This window comes from Pogona vitticeps, chromosome 2 (assembly GCF_051106095.1).
Source record: "Pogona vitticeps strain Pit_001003342236 chromosome 2, PviZW2.1, whole genome shotgun sequence".
NCBI classification, from domain to species: domain Eukaryota; kingdom Metazoa; phylum Chordata; class Lepidosauria; order Squamata; family Agamidae; genus Pogona; species Pogona vitticeps.
Genome location: NC_135784.1, coordinates 259,921,652 through 259,927,651, shown reverse-complemented (window position 1 = coordinate 259,927,651; position 6,000 = coordinate 259,921,652).

The following is a 6,000-nucleotide window of genomic DNA, read 5'->3' as shown; positions in this document are numbered from 1 at the left end:
CTTCATGTTGCTCCTAGATTCATCTCTAAGCCTGATTGCCCAGGTTTTGGCAGTAGCCAGAAGTTTTCACAGTTAAAACCAGTGCACTAGCTGCACCCATTTCTTGAGCAGGCTGATCTGGCCACAATGACACATGCCCTAGCTACATCTCAGTTGGATTACTGTAACACACTCTACATGGGGCTGCATTTGGAAAGTGTTCAGAAACTCCAGAAGGTCCGAAATGCAGCAGACAGATTGCTGTCTGGGGCTGGCTACAAAGATAGTGTGACAAGCCCCCCCCCCCTTTACAGCAGCTCCACTTCCTGCAGATTCATTTCTGGACACAATTCAAAGTGCTGGTCTTAACCTATAAAGCTCTAAACGGCTTGGGTCCAAGCTGTCTAAAAGACTGCATCTCCTTCTATGAGTCAGCTGAACCTTTAAGATCATCTGGGGAAGCCTTTTGCTCGGTCCAGCCACCTTCACAGGTCCACTTGGTGGGCACGGGAGAGGGCCTTCTCTGTGGCTGCTCCCAGACTCTGGAACTCCCTCCCACAGGAGGCCAGACTGGCTATATCACTGCTTTACTTCTGCAAGCAGGCAAATACCTTTCTCTTCAGACAGGCTTTCTCTTAATGGTGGTCTGAGAGGGGTTTTTAAATAAACAGTTGTGCTCTGTTGTATTAAATGTGTTTCAGTATTGATTTTATTACTGTTTTTAATGTAATGTTTGTTTGTTGTTGTTGTTTAGTCGTTAAGTCGTGACCGACTCTTCATGACCCCATGGACCAGAGCACGCCAGGCCCTCCTATCTTCCACTGCCTCCTGGAGTTTGGTCAAATTCATGTTGGTAGCTTCTATGACACTGTCCAACCATCTCATCCTCTGCCATCCCCTTCTCCTCTTGCCCTCACACTTTCCCAACATCAGGGTCTTTTCCAGGGAGGCTTCTCTTCTCATGAGATGGCCAAAGTATTGAAGCCCCAGCTTCAGGATCTGTCCTTCCAGTGAATACTCAAGGTTGATTTTCTTTAGAATAGATAGGTTTCTTCTCCTTGCAGTCCAGGGGACTCTCAAGAGCCTTCTCCAGCACCATAATTCGAAAGCATCAATTATTCAGTGGTCAGCTTTCTTTAAGATCCAGCTCTCACTTCCATACATCACTACAGGAAAAACCATAGCTTTGACTATGCGGACCTCTGTCAGCAAGATGATGCCTCTGCTTTTTAAGATGCTGTCTAGCTTTCCTCCCAAGAAGCATGCTTATTTGATTCCTTTTAAATATTTGTATACCCACTGTTTGTAGCTTCTACATATTGTCTTTTAATGACGTAAGCCACCTCGGGTTCTTTTTAAGGAGTAAAGCGGGATAAAAAATATTTTAAATAAATGATAAACAATTTTCATTTCTGAAAGTAACATATTGTGTTACTCATTGCTTTGGGCCAGCAAGAGTTCATCACAGTTTCCATTGAACTGTCTGCAAATATAATGAGTTGCTCTTCTCCATTACTGATGTGTGGCCATTCCTCATTTCTGGGACAATCAAAGAGAAAGGGTGTGCTGTCTCCATCTCTTGTCTCTGCAATCTTTTATTTTGCTTTAACATCCAAACTCAAGAACAACACGCTTTTAAACAATCATTCCTACAACTATTCCGAGTCTCTGCTACTCATGGTGCCTCCTCTCTCTCTCTCTCTCTCTCTCTCTCTCTCTCTCTCTCTCTGTGTGTGTGTGTGTGTGTGTGTGTGTGTGTGTGTGTGTGTGGTGCTTGCATTTCTTCTCCTTGCTGCTCCTTTCATTTCTCTCCATTCCACTTCCCAAAATCTAAAGCAAAGCAGCCTCTTTAATTATTCTGCACCTCTTATTTGCCTCCATTACTCTGCTGAGCCTTTCCTTTCCACTTCCCGACATCCAAAGCAAGTCAGCATCTTTCAAAGAGTTTCCCCACAATGAAGCCAACTAGTTGCAGCTCATTCTCATCCTTCTTTTTTTTATTCTTTGATTCCCCCCTCTCCAAATTTTGTGGCTCTCTTTTCTTTTTTTGCTGAGTACACTATGCTCCTCAAAGACAGCTACATTACTCTTCCCTTTCCCACCTGCTTCCACAGAGGAAACAAATAACACAGAAAGAGGTGTTCTTTTTCATTGAAGAAGTAGTAAATTACAGCCATGGTCATTATAGGCTCAAAAGTAACTCTGTTTCATCTTGTTACTACAAAAAAGTAACATATTACCAAAACAATGCATTAAAAGTAATGCTTTAATTCTGTATTTCCCAAGATGATTTGAAGATTATATGCATATAACAAGTTAATATTCAAATTCTGTCTTTATATTGTTTGTTTGTACACATTTACCACAATGTTCAATGAACGCATATACAGTAACAGCTAGCGGATATATTCAACTCCCTTAATGTCAAAGACAACTATATATGCACTATTCACTTAGTTTACAGGAGTCACTGTCCCTGCATTTATAAGACAAGCATAATATTTAGCTCAAGGAAATGATAACACCAGTTCCTATTAATCTACAATAAATTTGCCTTCCATTTATTTGGCAAAGCTGAAGCTTGTCCTGCTGATGCCACAGATCTAAAATGACATTCCAATATTTGGTCTGTTTTGGTTCCTTTAGTGTTAATAGCTGCCCAGACACATACATTTAGTATATAAAGTTTTTCCCAGCATGGCAATTAAGCTTCACCTGAAGTTATGTGCAAAATACTGTATTTGTATTATCAAGTCCTGGTAAAGGTAGAGCAGGAAAAATATTGACCACCAAAATTGGAACTTAGTTGCTAAAGTTTCTTTCTGAGCCCAATTAAATGAAAGGAAAAAATGAGAGTACTGAAAGGAAAAGGAAACTCAATTTTGAGACTCTTATAATGATTGAAAATAATGGGACACAAAGGGGGAAAATGACCCCTAAAATAGCATTCTGAAACGGATTCAGGTGAGTCCATTGAAACTATGGGAGTTTCAATGGACAATTTTAGCCTGAATCTCCTTGGAATAGGAAGTCTGCAGCTGCTCTGGAACTAAAGATCACCAGGCACACAATAGCATACACACATAAAGAAAGGTTTAAGAAGCAAATAGAAAAGGACCTCCAAAATCTATGATCAGGAATAGGGGCTATGTTCAAATAATAATAATAAAAATCCCTAGAGAACAGTCATTTCTGCAGCTTTCCAAGAGAGACTCCTTGAAACCCCAGGGGTGCGAAGCATTCAGAAGTGATTATCTTGGATTCTGTAAGAAGTTTGCCTTTCGGACACACTGGAGGGCAAAGGGCATCATGAACAGCTCTGATCCGTTGTACCCTGCTTGAAACATTCAGTGTCAGGTATTAAAGGTTGGGATCTGGCCAGATTAAAAAAGAAAGACAAGCAACAGTGGAAGGTGAAGGTAGGTTCCTGTTTATACCATGTTTCCCTGAAAATAAAACAGGGTCTTATATTAATTTTTGCTCCAAAAATGCATTAGGGCTTATTTTCAGGGGATGTTTTATTTTACAGTCATGTCATCTTCTGGTTGCTGCACAATGGTGGAGGCCGGGGTTTCATTTAATTGGGGCTTATTTTTGGGGTAGGGGTTATATTACAAGCATCCTGAAAAACCATACTAGGACTTATTTTCAGGTTAGGTCTTATTTTTAGGGAAACAAGGTACTACAGAACTTGTTCAAAACTTCAAGTCACCAACACAGTTTGCCAACTTTGGCTGTAACAGAACAACTCATTTTTGCAGAGATTGTCTTTCTACCTGAAACTGGCCTTTTATCTATTCAGTATGTGCTCTAGATTCGGAATTTATTGGGAAAACGAAAGAAAGGAAGGGGGATATTTGTCCCTTTCTTATCTATTTCCCTTTCTCATGGATTTTGACTATAGTTACAGATACATTCAAATATTTTAAATTTTTGATACCAATAAAAGCAGATTGGCTGCAGGTTGGCTTCAAGTGAATTGGTTGTGAATAAAATGAATAATTCAGACCAAATCAAAGTGGACGGTATTTGTACATTCCTTCTGTCTGTCTGTTGGTCTCTCTCTCTCTCTCTCTCTCCCCCACACACACACACAGACACACTTTATGCACAACTGAATAGTATGCAGTGCTTAAGGGGCCACAATCATATAGTATTATTTTTGCTTATACACAAATTTAACAAGCAATTAATTAACTACAAGCTCTATTTATTATGCTCCTCATCAGAGAATTCTAAATACATCACCAAACCACAGATTTAAAATTTTCTTTGGACAGAACTGTGGTAGTTAAAGTGGTATCAACTTGATATAAATGTGTAGTGCATATATATATGTAGTATGTTAATCAAAATATGTTTGGGCCCCTCTGTCAGGGATTTATTTTTATCTATTTATTTAAAATATGCTATTGCCATTTTTCTCCTAAAAGGATCCAAGGCAGTTTAAAGTATTAAAAGAAACCATATTAAAAGTTGAAACAATTACATTTTCAAAAAAAATTAAACTATATTAAGACTTGTAAGTAAAAGCAATATTGAGAACACTATGAAAATAACAGACACAATAGCACCTTTAAAAAAAACACACTAGTCAACCAGGCATTTCAGACAAAGCTGGCCTGAATAAAAAAGGTCTTTGCCTGTTTGTGGAAAGACAGCAAAGATGGAGCCAGCTTAGCTTCCTATGGATAATGTTTCCCAAGTCTGGGAGCAGTGACAGAGAAGGCCCTCTCTCATGTCCTCACCAAAAGCACCTGTGAGGGTGGTGAGACTGAAAGAAAGGTCCCCTGGCTTTCTTAAGACCTGGGCAAGCTTGTAAAGGGAGCTTGGCCCCAAGCCATTTAGCGTTTTATAAATTAAACCAGCACGTTGAATTGTGCCTGGAAATGGACTGGTATTAACAGTGCCTGTGAAGAGACCTTGGGGGTGGGAACAACATGTGAAGCTGCCCTTACCTCTCCTCATTTTCTTGGAACATATTGAGGGTAAATTCTGAGTACTGTGATATTGACTCTTGCCTCTTCACGTTATTGTTAAGGAGGAGAAGCAACAGGTCTCACGCCACTTCCAGCTCTGTTTTGATGATACCCAGTGTGAGGTAGCAGCTCTGCTGGAAAAAGATCTCAGTTTGAGGGACTAGTGTGGGCACGCAGTCCATGTTTTCCTAAGGTTTCCACTGCACAGACATCTTGATTTTGCCAGATGTCACTTTTTCAGGTGCACATGCAGTATATGTGCTGGCATTTCCCATTCGCACTTCTTTTCCTTTTGCCTTCCTTTTATAAAAGGGAGAAAAGAGCAAGAAAATTGATTTTATATTCCCTTTGGGAGAGGTTCAGTTTGGGATGAAAAAGAGCAGTGATTTCAGTGCTCACTCAAATGATCTCGCCCAATTAACCACTTGAATAGAGTTGGACTATGAATATATTACACCTACAGCCAGCAAGAGATGTGCCAATTCATATCAGTCACAGTGTATTCTTGCCAAGACCTGCCTTCTGGAAAATGCTGCCTTTCACACTCAAGGGTTCTACAACAAGCATAATTTGTGCTGTGACAGGAACTGCACATTCGGCCTCTGCATGGCTCTTCCATGACCTCTTTTAACACACCCAGTTCTTGTGCAAATATGGCACCTACGCATAATATGAGGACTGACAGGTTTTTGTTGTTGTTTGCTCCTCTTTGTTCCCTGGGCCTTTATAAACAGTCTGTTCTGGAGTCATAACAAAAGATTATGCTTAGCTCCACACCTCTTGCAGATTTCTGAAGAGCAAACAGTCCTTAAAGGCACAGGAACAGGCTAGAAAGTTTGCCTTCTGATCAACAGACAATTCTATGCCTACTGCACAGATACTGCCCATATTCAGTTAACAGTTCAATATTTGGTATAAGAAAAGAACCCCCAAGAGGCCTGCCTTGGAACAATCCAGCAGCCCATCTGAATTCATGAACTGGTACATCCATAGTTTAGTCCCACTAAAGGGAGTTTTGTATCATTCCAGTTCTGCAATTGAT